Consider the following 11,550-nt stretch of genomic DNA (forward strand, 5'->3'; position numbering starts at 1 on the left):
GAGAGTCTTCATGCTCTGCTTCTTGGCCTCGCCGATGGCCAGCTGCAGCGCCGTCTGCTTTTGACGACAGTCAGCGTGCAGCTGGGCCGCCGTCTCCGCGAACGCAGCGTCGCGACGACGGCGGCGGCGGTGGCGTGCGCTACGGCGGCGCGCCCTCACGCACTCCTCGCGGAGTCTTGCGATCTCGGGCGACCACCAGAACGCACCCCCACGTGGTGCTCGGGGGCCGACCCGGGGCATGGCGGCATCGCAAATGTTTGCCATGGTGCCCCGGAACCAGTCGACCTCCGCATCCACGTCCGCGAGCCGCGCGGGTTTTGGCGCCCACGCAGCAACAGCGGCCGCCTCCATCAGCAACTCCTTGTTCATCCTTTTCAAGGCCCACCTGGGGAACGAACGGGGCGCACCTTGCGGGAGCTCCTCCTCACCGCGGGCGCCCGCGGCTGACGACGAAGACAAGGAGGAGGCGGAGAGCTCAAATCGGACGTATCTGTGGTCCGAGAGCGTCTCCGCCCCCTCGAGTACGCGCCAGCCGCGGGTGCGGCGCACGGCGGACGGGGACGCGAACGTCACGTCCACGTGGGATTCCCCGTTCCACCGCACGCAAGTCGCGACCGTGCCTCTGTTTAGGAGACAGAGGCTGGTCGCGATCGCCCACTCCGAAAGGGCCTCGCCTCGCGCATCCGTGCGGGGGGAACCCCAAGCCGTGCACTTGGCATTGAAGTCCCCCGCTACGATGACAGGGCGGGACCCGAGGCGGTGTAAAAGCGCCTCGAGCCCGCCCAGAAACCGCTCGAACTCGGCGAGGCTCCTGTTCGGAGAAAAGTACACCCCGATCACGACGGTCCCGTCGATCCTAGCCGCGACGTACCCGGGTCCCCTGGCCACCATATCCAAGGGGGGTAACGCCGCAGACTGTCTCAACACAATGGCCACGGAGCCGTCGACGTCCCCGATCCAGCAGTCCTGGTCGGTGGGGACGAAGTACGGCTCCGCGGCGACAGCGACGTCGATTGACCACTCCGCCATGGTGTGGACGAGGAGATCCTGTGCCCTGGCGGAGTGGTTCAAATTACTTTGGAGGAAGCGATGGACGCAACCCATTACGGGGCTACGTCCATCACTCCCTCGTCTGTCCCGCCTTGCGGCTGCTCTGGTGCCGCGGCGGGAGCTGACTCACCGGCTGCCCTTTTTGCAGCCGGCTTCTTTTTCTTTCCGCCCCTCCTCGTTTTTGTAGAGGAGGGGGCGGATTTACACGCCGGGCCCCCGGCCCGGTGGTCGGCCTTCCTTTTGGCCGCGTCGCACAAGACGCAGTGCGGCGCGGCTGTGGTGCAGGAGGCTGCCTTGTGCCCCGCTTGGCCGCAGCGGAAACACAAGCCGCTGCGGTCCACGGTCGAGGGGCACTTGGCGAGGCCGTGGCCGGTGCCGAAGCACCGAAGACAGCGCCACGGCCTGGCATCCTGCAGCTGCACGTGGGCCACTACCCAGCCCACGCGCAGCCTTCCTGGGCTGTCGGAAGGCCGCCCCTGTGGAGGGGTGGCCAGGAGGGTCGCCGTTGCAATCGGGCAACGCGCCCACGCCGTCCGGGTTCCGGAATATGTCACCCGGAGCTCTCCGACTTTGACGTCGGCGAGGGCGCAGTTGCCCTGCGACGCGATGGCCGCGGCGACCTCCTCTTTCGTGGCACACTCGTCGAGGCCCGTGATTTTTACTTCTCCCATCTTCACGGGCCGCGCGATGCGCACCACCTCGGGGTCCGGCAGGATCTCCCTCAGCCGGGCCGCCAATTTTTCGGCCGCGGCGTTTGTGTTGGGGCCGGGGCACTCTATAAGACGAGCCCCGTTGGCCGTCTGCCGGACCTTGATGCCCCCCTCCACGCCGAGGGCGTCCACATTCACGCCGCCGCGCGCCTGGGTCATCACCTCGTGGTAGGTGATGCCCTTTTCTTTGCCGGCGGGCAGCAGCTCCACTACCACTGCAGCCGACCGCGGGGCGCGCGGCCTCCTTCTTCCAGTTCGGCCCCTCGGCTCCGCTCGACCCTCTTGGCGGGGAGCGGCGGCCGCAGGGGTGGGCTTGGGGCGCGGCGCAGGAGGCGCCGCCACCTTTTTGGGCCCGCGCCGCACTACCGTCGTCCAGGCCTCTTCCATATTGGCCGGGGCAGGGGGCAGTGGGCGGGGCAGGGGGGTCGGGGCCGGTTTGGCGGCGTTGACGCCCCCCTTCTTCTTATTTCGGCTCCTGCCGGGCCCCGCCTTCGCAGGCTGGGACGGGGCAGGAGCAGTCGTCTTAGTCTTCCGCTGGCCGGTGACTGGTGCTCCTGAGGGGGCGGGTTTTGGTGCCCCCGTATTTTGTTGGTTCCGCGAAGGTCCAGGCTTGGCCGGAACAGTAGCCGAGGCGACCGGGCGTGCCGCAGGTGTCGCGCCCTTTGTAGGGCCGCCATACGTTCTGACGGCCACTGTTTTCCGGGGTGCTGGCACGGGCGCACTGCCTTTCGCCTCATGGGCGAGGGGCGGCCTCGCACGCTCCACCCTGGAGCTGCGTGCTTCCTGTATGAGGAGCTGCCGCCTCAGCTCCTCGACCTCAGTGAGGCCTTCTGCTTCGGGCGGAGGAAGGACAGGGGCCGAGCTGCGTTGCCGCTCAATGAGGTCGGCAACCATCGTTCGCAACTCGGCCATGTCCACTCTAAGTTGCCCATTCGCCGCCTGAAGTTGGCCATTCTCGGCCGATACTTGCTCGAGGCGGGTGTGCAGCAGGGCCACTCATTCCGATCCAAGCACTCGCCGCGTGCTGACGTGCTCATTGTTCGTTCGATCGCCCGACCTCGGTTCGTGGCACATCTGGCGTCCAAGTGTTTTCTCGGAAGTGACTACCTGTGCTAATTGCGTCGCACCGCCGTTTGTGAACGGGCGGACCCCTAAATTCCTGGAATTCGTTCAGCAACTTAGTGGCCCGTTTGTGAACGGACGGTTGTGTGCCGTAATTAATCGTGATTATTATAGTTTTGGGGCCTCGCCGTAAGGCGAGTGTGTTTAAAGTCCCGGGGTAGCCCCCCCTGGGCACGTGACAGTTACAATGGAGTCCACGATCGATCTGTTCGCGGAATTCCTCCGTCTGAGGTACCCGACATTATCGGCCGAATTTTTAGAATTTAAGGCCAATCACGCCGCGAACTCAGAAGCGGTCTCCGTCGCGCCCGCCGCTCCCGTGTCCCCAATACTCGCGAGCAAAGCTCCCGCGTCGATCGCTGCGGTCTCGGTTCCAGCCCTGCGCTCATCCGCAGCACACGTCGCGTCCACGCGTTCATCCGCGGCCTCCATCGCGCCCGCGCCGTCCTCTGCCCCCGAGCGATTGTCCGTGGCCTCCGTCGCGACCGTCAACCCCGCGCCCTCTAAAACGCCCGCCTGCGGGTCGCCCGCGCCCTCCTCTTCATCCGACTCGGAGTCGGACATGGAGGTCGATCTTTCCCCCGCCCCCTCGACTGATGGATTCACAGTAGTCCAAAAAGGTAAGAGGCGCGCTGCGGAAGCCCGAGCTCCCGCGGCCGCCAAAGTAAGCAGAGCCGCGAACGCGTCGCGCCTCCGTCCACCGACCCCCGTTGCTCCCCCTGCCCGTGCTACACCGTCGCCGCGCCCGGTAGTACAAAAGAAAATCCAAGCCCCTCCCCCGGTAATCCTTCAAGAGAAGGCAGCCTGGGAACGAGTTTCCCTGGCCCTTAAGGCCAAAAATATTAATTTCACGAATGCCCGTAACCTCGCGAACGGCATTCAAATTAAGGTTCAAACACCCGACGACCATAGGGCCCTCTCTTCTTACCTCCGTAAGGAGCGTATAAGTTTCCACACGTATACGCTCCAGGAGGAGCGCGAACTTCGTGCCGTCATACGTGGCATCCCTAAAGAGTTGGATGCCGAACTCGTCAAGGCCGACCTTCTGGAACAAGGCCTACCAGTAAATTCAGTGCACCGCATGCACACCGGCCGCGGTAGGGAGCCATATAATATGGTTCTAGTCGCCCTCCAGCCTACCCCCGAGGGTAAGCAAATTTTTAACATACGTACCGTCTGTAGGCTCTCCGGTATCGCCGTCGAAGCCCCCCATAAAAAAGGCACTCCTAGCCAGTGCCATAACTGTCAACTGTACGGGCATTCTTCCCGTAACTGTCACGCGCGCCCCCGATGCGTCAAGTGTCTAGGCGATCACGCTACGGCCCTTTGCACTCGCGATCAAAAAACCGCGACGGAACCGCCTAGCTGCGTCCTGTGTCGAACACAGGGTCACCCCGCAAATTACCGCGGATGCCCCCGAGCCCCGAAAATAAATCGCCGCGTCGCCCGCCAAAACCGCCTCCGAGCTTCCCACCCAGACATCAAAGCCTCGGCACCCTCTGTGTCGCAGGCTAAGCCAGCATTCGTTCCGGCGCCGGTGCCCAGTGGCTCGGCCTGGGCGAAACCGCTGCCGTACACGAACACGGCTACAACTCCCTCCTCCGCGATTCGTCCCGCCCCCGCGATACGCCCCTCCCCCGCGAATTGCCCTCCGACAGCGTCCGACAATCTTGCTCTAGCGATCGACTTCTTTCAATCGATTAACTTTGAGCGCGTTAACGCTTTAGGTGACGCCATCCGCGCCGCCTCCACTGCACAGCACTTCATCGCCGTTGTGCAAGAATACGCCGACGTATACGCGTCGTTAAATACGTACGTCCTCCCCTCACTCCGCCGGTAATCAATGGCGTACAAAAGTAGGCTGAAACCCCTATCCGTAACAATAGGATTTTTTAACGCATACGGTCTCGCAAATCAACGTGATCAGGTTTGTGATTTTTTGCGTGACCATCAAATTGACATATTTTTAGTACAGGAGACTCTACTTAAGCCCGCGCGCCGCGACCCTAAAATCGCGAACTATAACATGGTTAGGAACGACAGGCTCACTGCTCGTGGTGGTGGTACCGTCATCTACTACAGAAGAGCCTTGCACTGCATCCCGCTCGATCCCCCCGCGCTCGTTAACATCGAAGCATCAGTATGCCGAATCTCACTGACGGGACACGCGCCGATCGTTATCGCGTCCGTTTATCTTCCACCGGATAAGATTGTTCTAAGCAGTGATATCGAGGCGCTGCTCAGCATGGGAAGCTCTGTCATTCTGGCGGGCGACCTAAATTGTAAACACATCAGGTGGAATTCTCACACCACAACCCCTAATGGCAGGCGGCTCGACGCGCTAGTTGATGATCTCGCCTTCGATATCATCGCTCCGCTAACCCCGACTCACTACCCGCTAAATATCGCGCATCGCCCGGATATACTCGACATAGCGTTATTAAAAAACGTAGCTCTGCGCTTACACTCGATCGAAGTAGTTTCAGAGTTAGATTCAGACCACCGTCCCGTCGTTATGAAACTCGGTCGCGCTCCCGATTCCGTTCCCGTCACGAGGACTGTGGTGGATTGGCACACGCTGGGCATCAGCCTGGCTGAATCTGATCCACCATCGCTCCCGTTTAGCCCGGACTCTACCCCGTCTCTTCAGGATACCGCTGAAGCCATAGACATCCTAACGTCACACATTACCTCGACATTAGATAGGTCATCGAAGCAAGTTGTAGCGGAGGACTTCCTTCACCGCTTCGAATTGCCCGACGATATTAGGGAACTCCTTAGAGCTAAGAACGCTTCGATCCGCGCCTACGATAGGTATCCTACCATGGAAAATCGTATTCGAATGCGTGCCCTACAACGCGACGTAAAGTCTCGCATCGCCGAAATCCGAGATGCTAGGTGGTCTGATTTCTTAGAAGGACTCGCGCCCTCTCAAAGGTCTTACTACCGTTTAGCTCGTACTCTCAAATCGGATACGGTTGTAACTATGCCCCCCCTCGTAGGCCCCTCAGGTCGACTCGCGGCGTTTGATGATGACGAAAAAGCAGAGCTGCTGGCCGATACATTGCAAACCCAGTGCACGCCCAGCATTCAATCCGCGGACCCTGTTCATGTAGAATTAGTAGACAGTGAGGTAGAACGCAGAGCCTCCTTGCCACCCTCGGATGCGTTACCACCCGTCACCCCAATGGAAGTTAAAGACCTGATCAAAGACCTACGTCCTCGCAAGGCTCCCGGTTCCGACGGTATATCTAACCGCGTTATTAAACTTCTACCCATCCAACTCATCGTGATGTTGGCATCTATTTTCAATGCCGCTATGGCGAACTGTATCTTTCCCGCGGTGTGGAAAGAAGCAGACGTTATCGGCATACATAAACCCGGTAAACCAAAAAATCATCCGACGAGTTACCGCCCGATTAGCCTCCTCATGTCTCTGGGCAAACTGTATGAGCGTTTGCTCTACAAACGCCTCAGAGACTTCGTCTCATCAAAGGGCATTCTCATCGATGAACAATTCGGATTCCGTGCAAATCACTCATGCGTACAACAGGTGCACCGCCTCACGGAGCACATTCTTGTAGGACTTAACCGACCAAAACCGATCTATACGGGAGCCCTCTTCTTCGACGTCGCAAAAGCGTTCGACAAAGTCTGGCACAACGGTTTGATTTTCAAACTTTTCAACATGGGCGTACCGGATAGTCTCGTGCTCATCATACGAGACTTCTTGTCTAACCGCTCTTTTCGATATCGAGTAGAGGGAACCCGCTCCTCCCCGCGACCACTCACGGCTGGAGTCCCGCAAGGCTCCGTTCTCTCTCCGCTCCTATTTAGTTTATTTATTAACGATATTCCCCGGTCGCCGCCGACTCAGCTAGCCTTATTCGCTGACGACACAACCGTTTACTACTCAAGTAGAAACAAGTCCCTAATCGCGAGTAAGCTCCAGAGTGCAGCGTTAACCCTCGGACAGTGGTTCCGAAAATGGCGCATAGACATCAACCCAGCGAAAAGCACAGCAGTGTTATTTCAAAGGGGAAACTCACCGCTTATTTCCTCCCGCATTAGGAGGAGAAATATCACACCCCCGATCACCCTCTTCGGCCAACCTATACCCTGGGCTAGGAAGGTCAAGTACCTGGGAGTCACCCTGGATGCATCCATGACATTCCGCCCGCATATAAAAACAGTCCGCGATCGTGCCGCATTTATTCTCGGCAGACTCTATCCCATGATCTGTAAGCGGAGTAAAATGTCCCTTCGGAACAAGGTGACACTTTACAAAACTTGCATAAGGCCCGTCATGACTTACGCGAGTGTGGTGTTCGCTCACGCGGCCCGCACACACATAGACACCCTCCAATCCCTACAATCCCGCTTTTGCAGGTTAGCCGTCGGGGCTCCGTGGTTCGTGAGGAACGTCGACCTACACGACGACCTGGGCCTCGAATCGATCCGCAAACACATGAAGTCAGTGTCGGAACGTTACTTCGATAAGGCTATGCGTCATGATAATCGCCTTATCGTTGCTGCCGCTGACTACTCCCCGAATCCTGATCACGCAGGAGCAAGTCACCGTCGTCGCCCTAGACACGTCCTTACGGATCCATCAGATCCAATAACTCTTGCATTAGATACCTTCAGCTCTAACACTAGGAGCAGGCTGAGGAACCCCGGTAACCGTACGCGTCGAACTCGACAAAGAGGTCGACGTGCAGCCTAACCCATGCATCAGCCCGCTGAGTTTCTCGCCGGATCTTCTCAGTGGGTCGCGATTCCGATCCGGTAGTAGATTCATTCGCGAAGCAACTGCTCTTGAGTTGTTAGGTCTCCTTCGGAGGCGCTCGGGCAGTTGTTAGCAAATCCCACCCCTCCTGGCTGAGCATTTGCTCGCCCACCTGTCCTGGTGAAGCTGGAAAGGCCTCCGGGCCACCAGTAATCCTTCAATCATAAAAAAAAAAAAAAAAAAAAAAAAGCAGGGCCACTTCCTGCCGCAAGCCCGCCGTCTCCACGGTTGTGGTGCGGTCCACAACGTCCTGCAGCCTCTCCTCCAGTGTGGCGGCCGCCGATTTCATGGCCGACACTTCGGTGCCCTTGAGGCCTCCAGTCGATTTGGCTGCAATAGTCGCAACTATTTTGCCAACTATCTGACAAGATCGGAGGGGGTCAGAGGGACCCACCAACGTCAGGGCTCTCTGTAGGCGCTCAATCTCTTCTAGTTTCCTTTCCTTTTTATTTTTCGCCTCACGGCAGGCGGCCCTGGACTGCGCCGAAGAGGCAGCGTCCAGTCCGCAAGACGACGGCTTGTCAAAGTCAGTGGCGGGCGGCGCCGAAGCAGCCGCCGGCCCTTCCGCCAACGCCATGTACTTGGCGCTGGAAGGCTCTCCTTCCGACGAGTCGGACTGAGCGGAGGATGCCGGCTGTCGAGCCGACTTCCGCTTCCGTCGTGTCCGCTGTCGGGTGCTGTCCACTAACAGCGCTGGCGTCTCCCGCCCACTAGACGCATCGCCCCTCGCGGAGCTCCGCGCCGAGTGCAACGAGATCAAACTCTCGCAGCGCTCGAGTAGCACGGTTGGGACTCTGTCCCTTACGCGACCCGTGCTGTCGCCCCCTTCCTCGTGGCAGTGTGTGCCCCCCCCAGAAACGGTGGGGCAGCGTGCGGCCGATCGCTCGACCGCACGGAGGGATTCTCCCCCCGCGGAGCGGGAGGTACCCTCCTGGGGTAATAAGTTCTTCACAGGTGCCATTGTGTCATATTTCCTTTTTGATTAACCAGGGGTCGGTCCCCTGGGGTCTGGTTGGTACCCTCGGGACTGGACTCCCTCCAGCCATTCATCCCATCGCCGGGCACCAGAGCTTAGGATTGGGGCATTTTTTAAAGAGGTTTACGTCCTCGCGGCCCCGTGCCTCGCGGCAGCGGCCCCCGTCCCCCACGCGGTGAGGATTACGGGTTGGCTGGCGGCCCGCCGAGTGCAACGAGCAACACGACAGACCACCGCCCGACGCTCAAAAGAGCAACAACCACGAAGCCACGCCGGTATACCGGTACCCCCCTCTGGAGGGCGTGCCCCTGTAGCCGAAGCCGGGGACATGGCGACCAGCGGCCGGAAGATGCGTAAGCAACGCCGGCTCACTTCTCCATCGAAGGGCAGGCCAAAAGTGGCCCACCACCACCCATGGGTTACGTCCGAAACGGGTCGGACGTCACCCGAAAAACAAAAAAGGGGGAAGAAGGGGGAAGAGAGAGGGAGCCCGAGCGTCTCCAGGAGGAGCACCCTTCAGCGAGTGAAGGGCGTGGAGAGCCCGCAACTCCCCCTGCTGGTTTTGGTCCGCGTCATCCGATCTCTTTCGTTGCAAAGCCTAACTAGGCTACCCTACTCCTACACCTAGCCTACCTACCTAACACCTAGAAATCCTTGCAACGAAAAAGATCGGACGATACCCCTGGGAGTGGGACTGTTCCCAGAGGATCCCGTTATCCGCCACCTACGGACGCGCCCGGTGGAAGTCCAGCAAAACTCCCCCACAGACGGAGCCCCCGGCCACGCAGAGTGCGCGCCGGGGGGCCCGCCCAGGTCCCTCGGGAAACCTTTTTTTTTTTTTTTTTTTTTTTTTCGGGTAGAGGGCCGAACCTCCTACGAGGTCCCCGCGCAAAAGGGGCGCGCGGGGTATGTGAGACTCAACGATCTGCATGGTGTTGTGAGCAGACCGCGGGCCCAAGGATTTTAGAGCCCACCCACTAAACGACTCCTCTGCACTCTTACACCCGACGTCCGATCCCCTCCGAGGTCAGAACCCGGATGAGGTAGGGGGGCTACCGCGGTCAACACTACAACCAGACGGCGCGGCTCACCCCAAGGACGCCCAGCCGACGGAGCCTTCGAGGCGAATCGAAGGCTCTGAAACGTCGGCCGTCTCGGTACGGCAGCCCGTCGGGCCGCCCAGACGGTGCCGCTGGTGTCCCGGAATACCCCGCTGGACCAGAACCAGCCTGCCGGGTCGGGACGCGATAAACCGTCGACCGGTCGCTCTATTCACTCCACGGCAGCGCGCTAGAGTGCTGGTAGCGCGCCGCGCGGCCTCACCCCCTCAGGTCGCCCCTTGACCTTCACCGGGGGGAGGCCGCCACCTACAGGGGCCGGGACGTACGGGCGTATTCCCGCCTCCGGCCCCCGGCTCGACGGCGACGGATCGGTGCGGAAAGGGAAGAGCTCTCCCTCTCTCGCTCCGCCGCCTCCTTCTGCGAGATGGTGGACTCGCAGAAGTCGAGCATCGCCTTCCAGGACGCGTCGCTGCCGAGCATCGTAGCCACGACGCGCGGCAGCGAGAGGTCCTCTCCTATGACCGCGACGAGGGCGGCGCGTTGCTCGTCAAATCCAGAGCAACGCGCCAATGTGTGTTCCGCTGTGTCTTCCTCGTCGCGGTCCGCGCAGTGGTGGCACTGCGCCGTCGGTTCCCTTCCGGCTATCTTTTGCAAGTACCGGCCGAAACAACCATGGCCGGTAAGCATCTGCGTTAGCCGGAAGGTGAGGCATCCGCGGTCGCGGCCCACCCAGTCCGCGAGAACCGGGCGGACCGCCTCGACGGTTCGGAGGCCGGCCGACGGGTCCGCCAAGCGGCGAGACCACGCCTCCAGCACGGACCGCCGAGAGTGGAGCCTCCGCGCTCGAACTACACCTTCGCTGGGGCGCCCTTCCCCCCTAGAGCGGAGGTCGCTACGCCACCGGTAATCGGCAGCGAGCGCCTCCGCTTCCAGGTCCCAGGGTGGCGCCCCGGCGAGCAAGCACGCCGCCTCGAAGGAGACGGTGCGGTATCCTCGGATCGCCCTGACCGCGATCGCGCGCTGCGGACGTCGCAGCGCGGCGACGTTCTGGCGGGTCAGGGCGCGGCACCATACGGGCGCGCCGTATAGTGCCATCGACCGCACCACCCCCATGTAGAGGCGGCGCGCCACCTGATCGGGACCCCCGACGTTTGGAAGCAGCCGGCTCAAAGAGCCGGCCGTCGCCATCAGTCGAGGGCCCAACTTCGCAAAGTGAGCGCGGAAGTTCCACCGACCATCCAGTTCAAGGCCGAGGTACCGAAGACCGGTCACCCCGACCCCGACGCGGACGCCTCCGATCACGAGGTGGGCACCCAGAGGCGGCGCTCGTCCCGGCCCGTGAAACAACAGGGCCTGGGTTTTGTCGAGCGCCACCTCGAGTCCCAGCCGTCGGATCCTTGTGACGACGTGTGCCACGCCTGCGCACGCCAGACGGGCAGACTCCCGGTAGTCCCTCCCCGGAGCCACGACCAACGTGTCGTCGGCGTAACAAATTACGCTCAGCCCGGGGAGGGGACCCCGAATGACGCCCCGCAGGACCCAGTCGTAGCCGATGTTCCACAGCAGGGGGCCCAGGACGGACCCCTGCGGAACACCGCGCTCGACGGGGAAGCGGTACATCGCCCCACCGTGTCCGATGCACTGGATCGACCTGCCCTCGAGGTAGGAGCCGATCAGTCGGCGGAGGTATGCGGGGACGCCGTGATACTCCAGCGCCCCCGCGATCACCGACCAGGGCAGGGTGTTGAAGGCGTTCCTTACATCTAAGGATAACGCCATCGCCACCCCGCCCCGGGATACGGCTTCATCGGAGAGGGCCCGCACGCGCAGAATTGCGTCGAT

This window comes from Bombyx mori, chromosome 24, assembly GCF_030269925.1.
Source record: "Bombyx mori chromosome 24, ASM3026992v2".
Lineage (NCBI taxonomy): Eukaryota > Metazoa > Arthropoda > Insecta > Lepidoptera > Bombycidae > Bombyx > Bombyx mori.